Source organism: Helianthus annuus, chromosome 4 (genome assembly GCF_002127325.2).
Source record: "Helianthus annuus cultivar XRQ/B chromosome 4, HanXRQr2.0-SUNRISE, whole genome shotgun sequence".
NCBI classification, from domain to species: domain Eukaryota; kingdom Viridiplantae; phylum Streptophyta; class Magnoliopsida; order Asterales; family Asteraceae; genus Helianthus; species Helianthus annuus.
Window position 1 is genome coordinate 16,915,107 of NC_035436.2, and position 21,344 is coordinate 16,936,450.

The following is a 21,344-nucleotide window of genomic DNA, read 5'->3' on the forward strand; positions in this document are numbered from 1 at the left end:
AGTAAAAAGATTAAGGATTTTACTAAACGCGAGCATGAGCTTTCGCCATAGAATATATTGCATTAATTATTTTGTATTATTTTCTTTAAAACGATAAAGTTGTTTTATGATTATAATACATATACATAAGTCATAACTACATATTATTTTAAAAGTATAATGCAACAAAAAAGTTAACCTACTGCTTCTAGCTACGCATTCTGTTCCAAGTTCCAAACTGGAGAGTGCCATACCATTAAACAGTTAAAACTATACCGTTTGATCTCAAATCGGCCTACTTGCTTTGGCTTGGGCAGTTCCATTGGTTTATAAGTATTAACTCAATGGCTTAGGTTGTTTGATTGGTTTCAATGGTTTATAAGCCACTTTTTAACACTTCCATCCGTTAAATATCTATTTTCAACTTCAGTACAAGTTTTAAGCTATTTTCACATTAGTACTCATTCCATTTTTTTTCATCTTATTTAGAATTTTATAAAAATAATACAACACAATACTGTATAATAGTGAATATAATAGCTTTGATACTTCATTACTTGACAAAAAATGTTGCGTTTTGATTTTCAGGAGTTGCTATGTTAGTAGTTACATACATGATACCTACATTAACGATCCATCTCTTCATACCCAACTAATAATTCAGTTACAAAAAGTACAATATTTAACTATTTTTTTATAAAACAATTTAGAATGTAATAAACATATGGATACATTTTTACACCTCTTTGTTTTCTCATAAAAATGGTTATTTTCAACTGAGTTTTATGGCTGACTTATAATTTATCTTTGTTCACGACAATTCTTCCTCCACTCCCATGGTTTTTCAGGATTTGCTGAAGCCCACAACCCAATTCTCTTATCTCTAGCATCTTTTTCCCACTGTTATTACAAACAGGTTAGCCGTTTTTATATTGCTCGATCAAATAACAGAAAACGAAGAGGTTATATTACCTTTTCTAGCTCCGGTCGTTTGTCATTAGCTCCATAGCGCCATACAAGTCCTTTCTTCAACATCCGTTCCTGTTCGATATTCATAAAAAATTGACTTCACATTTCATGTTTGCAACCGTATTTTGTTTCCTAGGGGTGAGAGCCTCTTACCCGACACGATGGGATAGTGTTTACTGTTTAGCCTAAATGGATCGGGGTGAGTCAGGTTGAGCCCACGAACATCTTTAGCTAAATGGGTTGGCTTCAGTTTAGCCAGGTTCACGGGCTAACCTTTACATTTTTATATTTGAAAACATGTGTTTAGTGTCATAACTTAAGTTGGTTGGGTATTTTCTACCATATCTAAATGTTGAAAAACTGAGCGAATTTGTAATTTTAGATTATTAATATGCAAATAAAATAAAATAAAATAAGTTCAAGTTAAACAGCTTGTTTCATGTCAACCTGTGAACATGCGAGTCTTGTTCGGGTTTTATATCTGACATGAGTTTTGGGTTCGTATAGTGCCCCTAATGTCTCTTGAAAAGTCAAATAAGTAAAACAAAAATTAGCCTAAAAACGAAACGCTCAAAGCGTATGGTTAATACCATATAACCTCTTATATCATTTTATTAAATAGAAGCTTAATAAAATAATTGAATATTTTTAATTAAATTTGAGATCTACCTGGACAAAGACACCATTGCAATAGATATCACCAACACAACGGCCATAACGGTCTTCATCAAAGATCAAAACTTTCAAAGACTTCTCCACAACCAATCTAATCAGTTCCTCTTTCGCCTCTTTCCCATAAGGCATTGAGCTTTCTGGTGTATCTATTCTCCTGTTCCATTTTTAGCGACCGTTATTCATCACAAAAAAAATAAATAAATAGATAAAACTTTTGATCATTACCAAGCATCTTACCGTAGTCTAATTCGATATTTCCGGGCTAGAATCTCCTCATTATGTATATTTACTTATTTAGCATCCTGCATTATTTAACATTCATAATTGTATATTTAGCATCATGCATTATTTAGCATTCATAATTATGAAAGTTAGATGATGTTGGTGGCAACAGAATGGTGGATTACCGATAGCCCGCATCAGTAATTTGCTTATGGAGTGCATCTGCCTTCGTGTAGTTCCTTTGAGCCCGTGCTTTGGCCCGTTCGACTGCTGCCACTTGTACGGCTTGTGGAACACACGCTGCTTCTCTGGGAGTTAAGGTACTAACGTAAACTGTCACTGTATCCCCGTCTGCTACCGCCTTTTCATCCACCTTTATTTACTCAAGTTGATTTCACATCATGTTTATAACAAAATATGTAAAAATGGTATAAGAAATTGAAGATTTGACTTGGAAATTCTTACAGGAGGTGTGTTTAATTCATACTTGGCTCCATTGGCAACTGGTGGAGCTGGGCCTGTGGTGACTTTAACCGCAGATTGAGATAGCGGGAGATCGTAAAATGATAACAACCGATAACCGTAGTGTTGAACCAAGTAACCGAGATTCAAGTTTTGCTATTAAAACATTTTCATGACAAAATTTAGATCTAATGTGATCCAAAATTCTGCAAAACAGAGTAACTTGCAAATGAAATCGAAAAAACAAACAGAGGAAACCAAAATGATGCTACTGAACACTGTGCAAAAAGACTAAAAAATCAACAAATAAATTACTTAAACACCCCCCCCCCCCTCCCAAAAAAAAAAAACTTGAAATCAATTGGAGTACCTTTGTTCGATCTGACGGTTGGGAGTCGGTGGTGTCCTTGTGGAACTCGATTGCAACAGAAGCGAGAAATGGGGCTATGATAATGGAAAAGAAATTGGCAATGATTATCTGGTTATCTCATTTCTAAACATTCAGAATCACATAGATGAAAAGAAAAATTCAACCTAATATCAATTTGAATATACGAAAAGCAGATCATTAAATCTAAACAGGTGAGATGAGATGAAACCTGTTATTTGCGCACGAATTCACGGAGGGCATTCTTCCAATCGGCGTTACCGGCTACGAACTTGATAAATCCAACGGAAGATTCAAAGCCCTCTTCAATAGTACTTGTAGCTTCTCTCTAGAAGGTATGTAAACCGACGATTGCAGGGTGAAATAGTGGTAGTTGGTGAATAAGGATTGATAGAACGAATTTGGCAATAGTGGGTGGTGGAGGGTTTATATAATGGGTGGCCTATGGTCGTTGAGAGGACAAATCGGAAAACGTGGGTGGGGGAGAAGTGGAGAACGTGAGACACCAGTGGTGGGAGAGAACCATATCTTAACCACCATAGAAGTGGAGAACATGGGCAGAATAATGTGGGGCAAAACCACCAGCTTAGAAACTGCCCTGAACTTCTATGAGAGCAGTTTTTTTTTTTGAGTTTAAAGGGCTAAGATTTAATTTCAGCATGATCCGACGGTGGAGATGGATTTCAAAGGTAACTTCCACTTAATGGGTTTCATATATATATATATATAATTTAGAGTAGAGTTAAATGTCATTTTAGTCACTGTGGTTTGGGCCATTTTAACAGTTTAGTTCAAATGTTTCATTTTTAACATGTGGGTCTAAAAAGGTTTCACAGTTGCCATTTTAGTCGACTGGGTTAACTTCATCCATTTTTTCTGTTAACGAGAAGGCCAATTTGGTCATTTTGTATGTAATTCTGTTAACTAAAAGGGCAAATTAGCCATATAAAATGACCGAATTGGCCTTCTCGTTAACGGAAAAAACGGATGAAGTTAACCCAGTAGACTAAAATGGCAACTGTGAAACCTTTTTGGACCCGCAGGTTAAAAACGAAACCTTTGGACTAAACTGGCAAAATGGCTCAAACCACATGGACTAAAATGGCGTTTAACTCTATAATTTAAGTGAAATTTAGCCGTTCAAAAAGAAAGAAAGAAAGAACAATGGATGAAAAATAAACTGTCCATTTTGTTTGTCTAACATAGTTATATCAACCTAGTGGATTTATGATACACAAATATGGCCATATGGGTGATATCGTAACCATTAAATATTTAAGAATAATTTTAAAAATTCTGAACCACCTTTATCGCTTAAAGTCGGTTTTTAAAATCTATGATGTTTCAATACTGAGACCACATGTAGTGGGGCGTTTTTTTTAAAAAAAAATTCAAAAATAACGCCCTAAAACGCCCGGAACCCATTACATGGTGCGTTTTAGGGCCTTTTTTTTGAAAAAAATTTGATTCAGCGTTATTTTTAAAACGCCTTGCCCCAATCCTCTTCTCCAATCATCTTCCATCTCATTTATATGTTAGCCAATAAGAATTTTTTGAGGTTTTTTTATTTAATTATTTTACATCTCATTTAAAATAATACCCCACATCCCCACTACACCCATTTTGTAAAAACGCCCAATAATGCCTCTTGCTGACTGAGCTGACACATGGCGCAAAACGCCCCATGGTGAGGGCATTATATTGTTTAACCACTACACATGGTCTGAAGGGAGATTTTGACTGTCCTCTACAACTGATTTGTCATATAGGATGTGCAATCAGTATCGTTGACCATACACTATTCAATTTTTGTACGCGTCCGATTTTGTATTAGGAACGAGTATACTTGATTTTTGGGTTGTCAATTAGCGAACCAATCAACAAAAACATCATATTCCATAATTCTGTATTAGGAACGGCTATACTTGATTTTTAGGTTGTCAATTAGCAAATCAATCAACAAAAAACAACAAATTCCATAAGGTTCGAGTTACATTTTTTAATATTTGATTTTAATAATCTTAACTATTCGTCGTTGACCGCCAACAGTCTCAACTTCAAAAATAACATTTGGCAGTCCTAACTATTAACATATTGGCCTCCCATGAACCCTGACTAATAGAACTTTAATGCCGTTAGTCTCAGGTCGCCGGGAAACCGTTTTTGACTAAAAGAGTACCAAAAGATCCGATCTAAGGTTACAAAGAGGTTTGGGACGAAAATATTGAGTTTTCCAGCAAAAAAAAAAGTTTTCTAGCGAAAAAGAAGTTTTCGGCGACTTCAGTAATTGGTGCTTTTATTAGAAAAAAAGGTTGCTAAAGATCCGTAATAAGGTGACAAAGAGGTTGGGGACGAAAAGGTTGAGTTTTCCCGCCAAAAGGAGTTTTCTGGCCAAAAATGTTTTTCCGGCGACCGGATACTAACGACATTAGGCGTAAGGCCCCGAAACCGGGTATCATACAGTTGGGTTACATAACAGGGTATTGTTGAAAAATAAGTAAATTCTTTTCAAAAAGTCGTAGGGCATATTAAATTAAAAAAACAATATCGGTTGCTTTGAAAACTTAAAACTTTTATTAAATTAAAATGCCACGAATGGCAGCCTTCTAAGTCACGAGTAATCCCATCGGTTTGCCAAGAGTGCAACGGACTCGAGTTATGTACCTGCGAACAAACTAACATACATGTAAAAGTCAGTTACGCTGAGTGAGTTCTAATAGTTTAGTTTAAAAATAAATGACACGTCAACACACGTTAGTTTATTGCCAAAACACGGTATTTATAAAATACTGACATCACCTTTAAAACACATTAACACTAGGCTTGCCACCAACAACCACTCCTCTATATTCATCTCATCAAAATCGTACAAGGAGAATACCCGGTACAAATCACCACACTATTTAACATCATATCACAATTACACAACATACTCACAGGTTCGTCTAACACGAACACATAAAACACATAAGGTGGGAGCCTAACACAGAATATGGCCACACCACCAAGATGAAATCGATCCCTGCGACAACCTTGGTGTCACCCCGAAGGTAACCACTCATTGCCACCCCGAAAATAACGGTAGTAGGGACACGTCGACCCCACCACTTGGATTGACGGTCCCAACTCGTTGACCCGTCGCCACCCTGAAGGCAACGACCTCATCAACAAGTAACTTGCATCAAACGCCTCTAGGATGCTATATCACACAAAATCCCATCAACACAAACACACAACATCTATAAGCTCGTTGTCACCCTAGACAATGGAATAACCTCGTCATCGACAATTATAATACCGAATATACTTCAATCGTAGCATCACTAATACCTCACGCCTAAGTAAGGCTACGAAAAACCCTATCAACTCACACACCAAGAAATCTACCCGACAAGAAATCTACCCGACCATGAGAAAATATTTAATAAACATTTTTACTTCAAAACTCGTTATTTAATTTAGCAAGAAAGCTCGTTTAAAAATGTGCTTAAAAACACGCAATTACGCATGTATGTGTCACACCCCGCCGCAGCGGAAGCCATGCGAGGTGCGACGTACGAAAGGTTTTTAAGCATTTCATAAGCAAACATCTATGTGACGTAATCATTGATACCGAATAGTTTTAAGAGTTACAAGACTCCAAAAGTACATGTTAAAAAGGTTACATCGTTGGGATGATTTTAGGCGCGGCGTATTCCCTTTGGCTATATAATCGTGTGGTTTCTGGGAATTTAAAACCGGATTTCCTCCATAAATTTTCCGATCTAAATGGTAGAGAAGTTTTCATATTTATACCTTTTCTTGTTGGAGTTGTTTGGATGGGTGTTTACCCCAAAGTGTTCTCGGACTCCATGCATACATCCGTAAGTAACTTAGTGCAACATGGAAAATTTCATTGAGAGGAATCAGCAAAGAAAAGAAAAATGCTCAATGAAGCGCTCAAGAGACCCTACATCCTTATTGAGCAGGGCTAGTCAGCGCCTTCCCTTAATGAAAGACGACCGAACTTTCCGTCAAATTTGTATGAGTAACATACACATCTCGATTTAATTTATGAGTAACGTTGATGTCATGGTCGAGGCTCGCTATGAAGCTGTTAACGATGGGTTCTATGATTCTCTAAGGTTTCGCGTGTCCTTGACGGTGTACTGTTCCTCTGGTTGGTGATCACACGCGGTTTGGGAAGCGGTCTCGGTTTCGGTCGATCCTCTCCAACATTCTCAGGTACCTCACTCAGCTCCTCATAGCAGGTCTAGTGTTTAAGAATTGATCAGTAAAATGGGGTTATGGATGGGTCTGTACGGGGTGGCGAGTGCGGTAATAGATCACATGCTTAGTTCCATGTATGCGTATGTATGTAGGCCACACCCAGACTTGGGTTGAGGTAGCATGTGATGGTTTGACTTTGGTGATCATATGATGGTTTTATAAAGAAAAAATGATGCATACATACATTACTAGTGGGAAAGCCCGCACGTTGCGAGGGTGTCCCGACTGATATCAGATTCAATTAGGCCGGTGTCCCGGCTGATATCAGATTCAATTATCATGCCTATTACGAATCACAACCCATTCCAGCTAGGTTTCTAACTTTTTATTCCATTCAACGAAAAAATAGCCGTAGAAGTTATAGACACTTTTGTAACTGGTTTAAATATATATTTACAACTAATTGGATGAAAGATTATAAAATTCATGATTTTATGATATAACTTACTTAAAATAGTGAAGTATATAAAAGAATGTATGCATAAGTAAATACATATCAAACGCTAGTTTACAACACTGTGCTTGTTTTCCGTTGTTTCGAATATCTTGTTTCTAACAAGTTAAGTACAGTCAACTTTTCGATGATATCGTTTAAAAGAATTAACTACTAAGAAGATTAAGAAATAAACAAAAACCACTGACTAAGCATAAGAAAGCGTGCTACTCGATATACTAAAAGAGCTGACTTTCAGTGGAGTGGAGTGGAGTGGAGTGGCAACATTCAAAGGAGCTTCCGATGGATCACTAACTGCAAATTTCTCGTGCATGAAACGACTATCAACAATCGAGTCGTCTTTAGGTATAGCGGTAGCAGCTCTAGTCCCACTTAATTTATGTAGCCTTCATGAGACCCGTCCTTCACCTGGTGGAAGTTCCATTTCACACAGAATTTGCCCACTGACAAGTGACAACCAGGTAGTGCTTTGCTTCCCATCTTAAGTGACCTATGTCATTCATTAATTTTCCCATAAAAAATCTAAAGTTAAACTGTAGATTTCTTGTATAATATTACATAAAACTAGCTATCAATAGTGATAAATGTGTACAATCATCAATAATTATCTTACTGAACCAATATTGCAATCACCTTAAAATATAAATAAACAACATAACACTATGCAAATAAAAAAAAAGATTTTGAGTACAAACCATTTTGACCAATTATCCAAACAACTATCGGCCTATCAAGAAACTGAATGGGACAATTTGGGCGCCTTTTTATATCAAGTAATCCATACAAAGTCAAACTTCCGTTCTTGTATTCAAAATTAATACATCGGGTATTAAAAAGGTTAGAAGGAAAAATATCTTTTTAGACCATTGCGACCAGTATTGATCTGTACACAATAAATGACATGTTTTGCCCCCATTTAACCTGTCACTACTTACCAAACCCGACTAACCCACACGTTTTGTCACCTTTTAAGTAACCTTCATCAGTCATCGAATTACAGGAAGAAATGGTGAATCTTCTGTGTGGAACTCCATATCATATTTTGGTTCACAAGAGCTACGGCTTAAGCCACCTGACAATTAACCATTCATAAGTATACAAAGTCCATCACTGGTAAAATGTTGGCCACCCACCTACTGATACACCCAAACCTCACATTATAAGTAAACGAATCAGAATTGGCAACTCTAGTATGATTACCCATGCGTTGTGGCTGAGTGCGTTAAATGCATTACATGTTCAACCCATTCAACTCAGCAACAATTAATACCCGTATATAAACTTGTATTTTGACCCGTTATGTGACCGAGCCATTTGCCTCAGAGCGCATATACTGAAAACTAAGTAAAACAAATGCCATACCCACAAACTCTAACCATACCGATGAAAGTGAAATTTCACATAAATTCACCAACTTTATTAAATACATAGAATAGTACATATGTCACTACCATAAACCATTCAGAAAGTATACAGTATATGAAACTCAAATCGTTGATAATGTAAACTGATGATTAAAGCAAATTTGAAAAGCGGAGTTGATACCATTCAAAGCCAAAATGTCAAAATTGGGGGTGACGACAGTTAGAACTTAACCGAAACTCGACATGAATATCTAGCCCATTTACTAAACGATTCATGCTTGGGTTGGCCTGTTTAATCAAACAGGTTGTGTTCGAGTTGACCTTTTTAAGCCGTTTAGTTATACATGTAAAGCCACCAACCCATTTAACCCTATTTTTAAACCCACAAAGTTTATAACTACCTTCCAACCTATTTGACACATATAGACAAACCAGGTCGTTCAGGTTACACCCGTGGTTAATGTTTTTCATACGAATAAATTGTTAATGTTTTTAAAGTGTGACCAAGACAAGGTTAATGTTTTTCACACGAATAAATATAAGGGTCGTGTTCAGGTTGAACAACTCGATCCGCCGACCCAACATGGTTCACACCCGTGGTCAAAATTACACAAAACAAAGTTTATTGATAAAAAAAAACTTGTATCAAGTTAATATGTACAAACCACTCTCAAGGCAAATCTCTAGTTCATAATATATCAAAAACACGTGCTGTTCAGTCAACTCTTTTGCGGCCCCATCTTTGCAAACCACCCAATCCAATCCGCTCATTGTTTCCTTCAAAATCTGGGGGTAAATCAGCAGTTTATTTAAGGAACCTGACAAATGAGAGAGTAAAGGGAATACATACTTTATCAGTTTTAGCCATGTTCAGCTTCAATGAATCAATTGCAGTGATTGAAACATGATAAATATATTTCAAATGGAAATGACTTTCTAACAACACCCATTCACAACCCTAACCCTCCCTCCCTACACACATCTTAAAATCATAACAAGCAAGCAACAGAAAACCTTACCAGACCAGGTGCAGTCCCCTGCCTATGCAGACCCAATTGTGAGCGCTGATCTTCATTGAGTGGTTCTTAATGCGATGGAAACAGAGGGGGGTGAACGTAATGAAATGGATCGATGAAATATAACAAATGGCAGACAACACACCATTTGATTCCTTCAACAACCACCACCACCACCACCACCCCACACCACCGCCGCAAGAGGCAAAAGAAGTGAGGCAAAACGTATCGAACTCAGCAAGCATTAAACGGCCACCAGAATGCGCATCGACTTCGACTAGAGCCACGCCGTGCAAGGAAGACCCCGAACACCGCTCATATTGACCTTACCCTAAGGCTCTAATTGGGTCATTCACAACAAACGGGTCAGCTGAACCTATGATCCGATTCGGGTCCAGGTTCAGCTGACCCGTTTGTTGTGAATGACCCAATTAGAGCCTTAGGAGCGGTGGCCGGGTCTTCCTTGCACGGCGCGGCTCTAGTCGAAGTCGATGGGCATTCTGGTGCCCATTTAGTGCTGCTGAGTTCGATACGTTTTGCCGCACTTCTTTTGCCTCTTGCGGCGGTGGTTTAGGTTTGAGACAAAGTTTTAATAATTGAAGAGAAGGAATAAATAAGAGGGTGGTGAAGTAGTGAACTGAAGATCGAGAAGGAATACTGAAAATACTCCCATGGAAGGCTTTTAAAGGAAGTCAAGTTTCACATCACCCCCCTTTACTTTAAGTATATTAACAAACTAACCTTTTATTTTGATATGAATTCTGAAGAACCATAAACTCTAATATCTCATATTAAAACCTATATAAATTAGCAAACTTTTTGTGCATAAGGACTTGTAAGTTGTGCTTTGGGTGTTTTTCAAAAAAAAAACTTGATTTTTTTGTTTTAACCCAAAGGTTTGTACATTTTCCAATTTTAACCCTACATAATTTTTTTTTTAACTTTAATCCAAAACTTTTCATTATTTGCAATTTAACTTCACAACTTTTATCACTTATACTTTTCATCTTTCGCAAATTTTCGTTTTACGTATAGCTTTGGGTGTTTTTCAAAAAAAAACTTGATTTTTTTGTTTTAACCCAAAGGTTTGTACATTTTCCAATTTTAACCCTACATAATTTGTTTTTTTAACTTTAACCCAAAACTTTTCATTATTTGCAATTTAACTTCATAACTTTTGTCACTTATACTTTTCATCTTTCGCAAATTTTCGTTTTACGTATAGTTCTAAAATTTTCGAGTTAATACGACGCAACGTGCATGTGTTGTTCAACGTTTTTACTTCTATTTTTCCATGTTTGACAGGTTCGTCGCAATACGCATATTATAGGTCGAGTCAGTGTTGGTTGTCGATGACGGTTGTGTGACATTAGTACTATTTGACACCGTTTTACGCCCCGCCGCAACGCGGGGTGTGCTTTGGGGATTTTTCAAAGAAAAAATTGTTATGCATATGGTTGTCGTAACGTTGGCTTTGGGGGTTTTCCAAAAAAAAATGATTTTTTTTACTTTTCACCCAAAAGTATTTCATAAATTACTTTTAACCCAAAACTATTTGTTTTTTACTTTTAACCCAAAACTTTTTATCTTTTACAATCTATCCTCATAACTTTTTTTACTTTCAACTTTGGTCCTTTATAGTTTTCATTTTCCGCAAATTTTGCGCTCTATGCTTGGTTCTAAATTTTGTGACTTAACACATCACAGCGTGCGTCTTTGGCTTAACGTTTTTACGTTTCGTTCTAAATTTTGCGAGTTAACACGACGCAACGTGCGTGTGTGGGTGAACGTTTTTACATCGTCTATTTTTACCCCGTTTGACAGGTTTAACACAACGTGTGGGTCGTAGATCGACTTAGTTATAAATAAAGTATCCCCGCCGCATTGCGGCGGGTCGTAATCCTAGTTAGGTATTAATTAAATTAAATTAAATTGGGTAGACAAATAATGTGTTTTGTTATAGGATTAGTCAATTGCTTGCTTCTCTTAAGTGTGTTTCTTATTTTTGTTTTACGAGTGTTTTTTTCCATAGTTTTGATTTATTGTGTTCAATTAAGTATTTTATCTTTTTATTCTTCAATTTTGTTTTCATTGGAAATAATTTGAGGTTGCTGAAATGAATTACAATGCATCAAAAGTTTTATCTTGGTGTTTTGTTATATTCTTATTTAAAATGTTAACAACAGTTTAGACATGTTAATAACTAGTTATTATTTATTTATTACATCTAAACCTAATAAATAAAATTCTTAAAGGACACATGACACAATTCTAACCAACATTTATTTTTTATTTTTCCCTAAAACGTATACCCATTTTACTTACACACTGATCCTTACCTATTTTAGATTTACCTGATTTTCTTTTCAAAATTACATTTAATATTACACTCCTTATTTAGTTTTCATCAACCTCACACGTTTTTCATTATTTAAATTTACCTTTTTTATATTAAAGTTTTATTTCATTTATATTTTTATAAATTTAAGAGTTGTGATTTTTATTATCTTATTTTACCAGCATATTTTTGTCCCTTTTATTTCATTTATATTTTTATAAATTTAAGAGTTGTGATTTTTATTATCTTATTTTACCAGCATGTTTTTGTCCCTTTTACCTTTGACACATTTAGCTTCATAGCGTCAGAAGCTATCCAGTTCATAGGGTCCGTCATCTACAACAATTGTTCAGCCTCAAGGGGCAAGGTTTTGTCTTTGGTAGATTAGGATTTACAATTCAGTAAGGGGTGCCGGCGCAGTTTATTGCCCGTCTACCTTCTGTTTTGATGTAACTTGATAAGTATGAATTAATATTAGCTTTATAATTAAAAAAAATCACTTGATTGTCATGCTGAGTCGCTAACGCCTTTTCTTCAACTCAAGGTTTGCAAGTAATTGGAACATTTTTTTATAGATTTTTAACCTAACAAGAGTTAATAGCCATTTTTTTAAATAACAAGCCCAAAATATGTTTTACCATTTAAAACTCCATTTTTATAAAATAAAAGGACTCCAAAAACCGTTCACACACTTGAAAGCCCTTTTTACCAATTACCCATTTATCCTTGTCAAAAATTCTAATTGGAATTGTTCTGGCCCATAATCCTAAAGATTGACCCTAGTCCCATGGTACTCAAAAATCACAATCGACCATAATCTTTGCTCCTCGCAAAATGTGCTTTTGCTTCTATAGACTACACGTTCGAAGGTTGAAGTTTTGCTTTCTCCTTCGGCCAGCTTGGTGACTCTTGGTGTTTATGTATGTTTTTTAACATGAAAATTGAAACTTGAAAGTGGAATGCTTTTCATTTTTGATTACTTATTTGCTTGATTAAGTTGAGTCTTGTTTGAAATTTGGATGGTTAAAAGTTCAAAACTTAGATTTTCAACTTTAGGTGATTAATTAAAAATTGTTTGAAACTTGTTAAATTGAACGGTAAGAATATATGACTTGGTTGAAGTGAAAGAAATCAGCCCCCATCAGAGGGAGTGACACGCAAGGGGAAAAAAAAATACCCAGACATTATCATCAAGATACATAGCCAGCCCACTTTTCTTTTTGAAAAGTGATAAAGGTAATGTCGGGCTTACTTAAGGAAAGGTAATTTTTGGTACACCAAGAAAGAAAAGAAAAGGAAATTCACCCTCATGATCACCATCACATTCTTTTTTTAATTGTAAATTTGGATCACTGATGTACCATTAGAGTATCATCGTGCCACTAGCGAAACCACCCGATTATATCCATCTTCACTAGGCATAATGCTTATACACCAATTCAGGAGGAAACCCAATAAATGTGGGACATCCCCCTTGTGGGAATTGAACCGAGGACCTATTAGTCTCAAAGCCTTATCCCACCCCCAAGATGCCACTAGGCTATAAAGCCATGGGCAATCACCATCACATTCTACGTTAGTGTCATGTTACTCACCTTTAATCCACCATCCAAAACCAATACCTTAATGGTATGATCATGATCCAAACCATTATCCCTTTATTTATTTTAATTTATCTTTGCTTAAAGGAGGACCATGGTTGTCATGGTTTAATCCATGCAAATCATAATGGATCATGCAAGGGGGTAGTGTACCCTTCCATTTATGTTCATACGTGACAAATTATGTCCCAACCATGACCCTAGGGGTGTTAATTTCTGACACGACACGAATCTAACACGAAATTTGCGGGTTTAGTTTAGTCTAAACAGGTTCGGGTCAGTTTCAGGTTGAACCCGTTTAGCTAAACGGGTTAGGTTCGGGTCAACCAAGTTAGGTTGACGGGTTGACCCGTTTAACCTCTTTATATTATGTTATATTTTTTTACAATATGTTTTATGTTGTAAATTAAATTGGGTGTGTATTTTATGCCATGATTATAACTTTAAAAGAGAAATTCATATAAATTTTTATAAATGAAATGTAATTAATTGTATTATATACATTTGTGTTTTTAAAGTAAATTTTAATTGAATATATTAATTTGTGGCAAAAAAATAAAAAATTCGGGTTAAACGGGTCGTGTTCGGGTCAACCCACGAATATTCGGGTTCATATGCATGACAAATTTTCGGGTTCGAGTCGGTTCGGGTTCTGTCAACTTTTCGTGCCAACCCACGAACACGACCCGTTTAGCACCCCTACATGACCCCCACACCTTTTTAACCTTAAAAACAAGAGTTTTTTTTTTCTCATGGTGGAAAACTTATTTACCAAAATTGTGATTTTGAAAATATTCACTAAAATAAGTGTTTTCTAAAAAGTTACCTTTTCTCACTCTTAATTTTATAGGATTAAAACAATTTCTTTTTATAAATATATTATTTGACAAGATCCAGAGAAATTTGTTATATCATTTAGACCCAAAAACTAAAAAATAAAATAACGATATCTCATTTTTTGTGTATTGTTGTTTGTAATATAGTTTTTTTTTTCAGAATTTGTCATTATTTGAGTAATATTAATTACGATAACAAATATTAATGTAGGAAGAGAAACGTCTTTGATTCACAAATATGTTTTTAACTTTTTTAAAATGTTTTTGTTTTTTCTAAAGTAACTTGTATCATTAATTTAAGAGTTAAATGCTTGGTTGGTCTCTGTGGTTTGAAAAAATTTCATACTTAGTCCTAGCGGTTTACTAATTACACGCGTGGTCCTAAAAGTTGTCAAAAATGAACTCGGTTAGTCTCCTGACCTAACCTCTGTTAAATTTCTCATTTAACTATGTGTGAAATGACTATATTACCCCTAAACAATTAAAAGAAATAAAGAAAATATATAAAGAAGACTCATCTTCTTCCTCCTCTTTCTCTCTATTCTTCACAAAAAAAACTTCAATGGCAGCTGCATCCATCCAATCCCCATCTCCAAATCCCAAATTAAAGGTCAATCTTAATCAAATTTCATCATTTAATATGAAATCACGAAATCAGCAAAATAGATCTACCACCGTTTTCTCCATCATGCTTTTCTCTCCAATATCTTGATTCTTGATCTTCAATCCAATCTTCCCCACATCTTAATTTCACTCACATTAATTAACAATTCACCCACAAAAACCTCAATCTAAATCAAGATTTAACCCATCAAAATTACATAAAACACCCCACCGCTGTCACCACCACCACAAATGGGCAAACTCTCAGTCATAATATACGTCACAGTAGCCTTACTCCTCCTCCTATTAATCTCACATTCCCCCAACAAATCCCACCGGAACAACCACCACCGGCGCCACCGGCGCCACCGCCACCTCAAACTCCGCTCCAACTTCACCACCACAACCCCATCAGACCACCGCATCTCATTCGACCCACTAGTCGACGACATTGAGCGCAAACGAGAAGACAAACTATGGGGAAAACCTCACTATTTTAAAAACAATAATAATGAACCGGAACATGAACCGGCGCCCGGAATGGAGGCGCCGCCGGAATGGGAGGATTTTATTGATGCGAAACTTGAATGATGAACATAAGTTTAATATTACTCATAAGTTTAAAACGCGTAAACTGCTTCGATTGTCGTTTCTTTTTCGTTTTCCGGTCCGATTTAAATTACGCATATTAAAATTCGAAAACAAAACCTAAATATATCATAATATATTAATATTGGGACATAACTCGAGTCCGGTGTTTCCGTTTCGTTGTTGATTGTCGGTGCGTTATTGTTTCCACGGTTTTCGTTTACGTTTGCGTTTTATGTCGTTCGAAAGCATGATGTTTTCACAAAACCACATTCATAAGTATAGATTATACATATAATCATCGTATTTGTCGGAGTTGTCAGTATTTTGTACGGTGTCAGTTCGTTATCATTTAACGCTACTTCCCGAAAATCACCATACGCGCACTGTAGAGTCAGATGGGCGTTCCTAGGCATTACAAAAGCCTAATTAAGTTAATTCATGCTTTAAACACTATTTATTATCGCCTTAAACGTTTGTTAATCGCGTAATTAAGAGGTATTAATTACGGGTTATCACATATTTAAATGTTGTGATTTGAAATCACAAATTTGTTTCGAATGTGAAACCAGAGTAAGCCTCAAGTGGGTTGATTCAACTCGTGCGTTATTCGGACATCAAGGGGATAACATTATCCATGGAAATGTGATAAGCTACGACATCTTAATTTATAGTATTTTATTAGGTGTATAGTAAAAAGTGTTTATGTATCAATCCTAGTGTAATTTATTTGTATTGATGGATGGTAGTGTGTGCCCATATTCCATTAACGATATAATGTGTTAGATTCGATGAGCTTCAGTTATATTATACTTGTTTTCCTAGTATTACTTGTTATCTTATCAATTATTTAGCTTTGAGTTTGTTTCGGTTTAGCTATGTTGAATGTATATGTGGTTATTCAGTTTGAATGTTTGTTATTCTTGTTATTCACGATAATCGATTTTATTGCTTCTGTTGTCCTTTTCCGTTGGTTTTACCTTTTTATTATCTAATTCATCCTCACTATTAATATTCACTCTTTCAGTTAGCAATTTTTTACCTAGTAGTATTTCTTTTGCTGTTTTTCTATGTTTTTCGGCTGGTTCTAACAGACTTGTGGGGACATGTGAAGAAGAGCTGGAGATCTTAGAGAAATGAAAATGATTATTATAATGAATTATTCAATTATTCATTTTCAATTCCTTTTGCGAACACTTAGGTAGCGTTCGTTTCATGGAATGGAATGGAATGGAATTAGGAAGTTTTTCTTTGTAAAATTGATCTTGGTTGGGAGAGGGAGGAATTTGAAATCCCATGAATTTCTTTAATCAATGAAATTTGTGACTATTTCAACATTCCATTCCATTCCTTCATTAGAGTGAAGGATTTCTAAGGAATGTTGAAATAATCACAAATTTCATTGATTAAAAAAATTCATGGGATTTCAAATTCCTCCCTCCCCTAACCAAGATCAATTTTACAAAGAAAAACTTTCTAATTCCATTCCATTCCATTCCATGAAACGAACGCTACCTTACATCACTAATTATGGAATTGTGCTTCTTTTATTACTAAGGTTGTGGTGTTACAAGAGGTGTTTGTGTGAAAACTTCATTCTTAATTCTACGGGATTTTTTATGAAACCTTTCATTTGCTTCTCTTAGATGGAAGTTTGATTTTCCCAGAATGTATCATAATTTTTGGTCGCATCCCTCATTACGAGCTTGTACACATGCTTCTAGAGTCACTCGGTTAGTTACGGCACTAGGTGCATTACCCAAGGGTGTCGTATAGTTGTTCGCCCTTGGTATACACAAATTAGTGGCTAAGCTAATGCGTGAAACACTCTGCCCGAGGAGTACGGTCCTCATGGATGGTTCTCCACAAGACCAGGTCCTCGCCACGATACCCGACGCTACTAGAATGATGATAAGCCCTTTTACCGGACCACTGGAGCTTTGTTAGAAAGTAACTTTATTTGCAAAATTTGATTTCATTGTTTCATTTTACCATGTCATTTGTATTTGGAAAACCAGTTGATGTTGTTTTCAAATCCAGGTACCATCTTTGATAAACTGAGTTGGATTATGTTCCTAATTGGATGTGCGGAAAGGTTATAAGTTCATGTGGTTATGGTTTGCTATCTTTCTTTAGACAAGATAGGATATTGTGGTTGTTGATCATTTATTAGTTATTAAAATTACGTCTACTTAAGTTATATTATAGGTTTTAGTGTTTTCTCTATAAGTGTTTTTCTTTTTTTTTTCTATCCACATTGTTAAAGTTCCATGCTTCTCTAACTCAAACTAGTGCTCCCTCTAATACAAAGGTGGATATAACTTCTCACAGGGCCGGCCATGAGCAAGTGCCGGGTGGGCGCCGGCTCAGGGCCAAAAACGTAAAAGGGCCCGTAAAATTTTTATAATTTTTTTATATTATATATGTATATTATTTATATTCTACATTAAATTGAGATACTATAAGGCCTCACAGACCAGTGGTTGATAACCCTGTTTTTAAGGTGATAGTTCTCAGTTCGAGGCTACGTGTTCCCTTATTTTTCTCTTTTTACAATTCAATGAATCCTTTCTTAATTAATGCTGGCTGTTGGTTACTATATATGTCTTTCTTTATTTCTCAACTAATGCCCATGTCTAGTTCTGCAAGTCATTCATTTTAATTTCCATTATAGCCCTTTTATATTTTATTTTATTGGTTAACTAGCTTACAACCCTGTATATTACACGGGTTGAGTGACGAAAAATGTAAATTATAAACTTGTATATAATCCTTATTAATGAAATGACTTATTTAGATAAATTAGTAAAAGTAAAGAACAGTTATATTTTCGTTACTTGTACATGTGATTTGATACTTTATTAGTATTTATAGTTTATATCCAAATAATATATTTTATCCTAACAAATATATATGGTTAAGGTAAAATGAAAACTTCTACAAGTTGTGAGAACTTAGAGAACTCAACCTTACAAAAGGTTTTTTGAATTTTTTTACAGAGGGTGTGAATGAGCGGTTAGAGACTCAAAGTGTTAAACTTTTTTATTTTCCATTCAAGTGGTTAAAACCACTAAAACATAGGGACTCAAAAAGTAATTTACTATTAATTAAATTTGAAATTATACGTTTGATCTCTAACTATATTAAATAATATTATACTTATTATATTATTTGATACATTTATTATTTAAAGCGACACGTGTACAAAAATATTTTCTTTATTAGTATAGGAAGATGTTAAAACATGGAAGAATAATTGGCATAATAATGAAAATCATAAGCTAATAAAGCACGTTAAACTCTAACTCTAATAAAAATATCATTAGTATATTTTCATTAACATCGATTATTTGTAAAAGGATTGAAAATGAGTACAAGTTTAAAAGAAAAGGATACTTGAGAATATGATAACTAATTAATAGGAAGAAGGCGTAATTTTTGTTGAAAACATAGTTGTATTCAAAATAGAGTATGGTTTTGACCAAACAACATCGATACCGATATCCATATTATCAAAATCAGTACCGATATTCATTTTAATAGGGTGGGTTGGGCCCGATTTTTTATTTTGCACAGGGCCCAAATTATTTTTCATATTTTCGGAGACGGCCCTGACTTCTCACTTATGATTATATATCCATTATTTCATGTACCTGTATAGGGCACGTTGTAATTTGATATCTTGTGAATACATTATACTTTCCTAAAACCGTTATTATGATACTCTATAACTTTAAGTAGGTTTCAGCTTCTACTAGATAACACAATGAGAAACAGGATGGTTCCACCAAATAAACTGATATCTAACCAGGTTTTGAGTACGAAACACAAGAGGGTGTTCACGAAAATCTAATTCAGAATCAGAAATACAATCCAACCTAGTTATAAGAAAACAAGGCTACAAACAAGTCTTAAGAATTATTAAATATTCTTGACATATGAATTCAAACTAGTCCTTGAAGGTCATATCACATGCTACGGGTTTAAGACTACAAATGGGCTCCATGATTTGCATGCACATAGATATGTTGTATCAAAAATTAATATGCTAAGCTCAGTGATTAGTTGCTTCATATAAATTCATATAGATTATATAATAAGTATTTACCAAGTTGAAAGCTGAAAAATATGAAGATATCAATTTGAAGTTTGATGTTGGGTAGTGGATGCGGTTTTCTCCTTAAGATTTGAATCAAATGAGACAATATTCGGATTGTTTTGACCATTCGCATCCTACAATAAAAATTCCCAACATACGTAATCAAGATCTATTTTTGGAAAGTACAATTGTTATTGCACATGATCAAGATTACCAAGTTACCTTATTCTGATCAAGATTACCAAGTTACCTTATTCTGGCGGTCTAGAGTAGCAGGGACACTATTTGAAGTTTGACCGCAATCGCTATTTTCATTAGCAAATGATAAAAGAGCATCTATATCAGTTTCAGTAAGCACCATATCCTCTTATGTTACCCCTTTTTCCATATTAGCATTCCACTCTGAACAACAATGTTACCCCTTTTTTCTATATTAGCATTCCACTCTGAACAACAAAAGGAAGTCATTTAAACAAACTCACTTTGAGTAGAATAACTAATTTTGAAAGTATTATAATTCTCCACAAAAGTGAAATTGCCTAAGTCTCCAATATTCATTGTGTTCTCTTGATTCCAACTCATTGTTAACTCCTTGATCAAGTTGTAACACCCCGAAAATATAAAACTTTATATTAGAATTATAAAGTATTATATAAACAAGAACAAACTAACTAGGAATAGATAACCCAATTAGTTACGAGTCTTGTAGTACCGTATAAGTGGATTAAAACACCTAAAATATAAATTAAACAATAGTTGAGGGACTTAAGTTGTTAAACTTGAATTATTAAAACAAAATAAACTACACCAAACACACACTTAGGTGTGTCTGGTCGATCAAAAACACAGGGGCGAACAAGGACTCCCCACCAAACCCTAGCTTGTGCCAAATTGATCAAATTGAAGGCTTTAATCAGTTTCAAATCGATTTTCAAGCACAAATTAGTGATCACCTCGTTAAAGGGATCATAAGGTATGCAAAATTTTGGTGTTTTGATTCATCTTAAATTCTAGGTTAATTGTGAAAAATCGAAATTTAGCTTGATTATGTGATGTTTAGATGAAACTTGTAATAAAAACAAGTTTAAGAGTGAATCCTAGTTGATAATTTGCAAGAATCATGTTTTAAATTATGAAAATTATGATAACCCATTCATAGGTTAAATGGGTTTTTGCAAAGAGATGAACACAAGAATTATGGTTATTAGAAGTAGTATTACTTGAATTCTATATGATGATTTTGGTGATTGTATGCATACTTGACATGATGAAATCGAAATATGTGATTATAATTGGCGAAAATAACAAGTTATGAACTTGATCCTAGTTATGTAAAAAATTAAACCCTTTAGGTGTTCGTTAAAATGTCTAAGTGAAGAATAAAGTGTTAAAGTCGGATGAAAACGCATGTTTGATTTTTATAAGCAAATTATGCGTTAAAGTTTATAAAAAGGGTTCTAAATTGGTTGTGAATCGAACTC

At 34.9% G+C, this 21,344-nt stretch overlaps 1 long non-coding RNA gene and 1 pseudogene across 1 annotated transcript; both read right to left on the reverse strand.

The window, feature by feature from the left end:
• Nucleotides 1-601: 601 nt before the first annotated feature.
• LOC110933003 lies at nucleotides 602-4,392 on the reverse strand (annotated as a pseudogene).
• Nucleotides 4,393-7,499: 3,107 nt separating this feature from the next.
• LOC110935858 lies at nucleotides 7,500-10,166 on the reverse strand. Its single transcript, XR_002589495.2, has 3 exons — nucleotides 9,802-10,166; nucleotides 8,384-9,600; nucleotides 7,500-7,908 (listed from the first exon to the last, which is right to left on the reverse strand). It is a non-coding gene; the product is annotated as an uncharacterized LOC110935858 (long non-coding RNA).
• Between the last annotated feature and the right edge of the window lie 11,178 nt (nucleotides 10,167-21,344).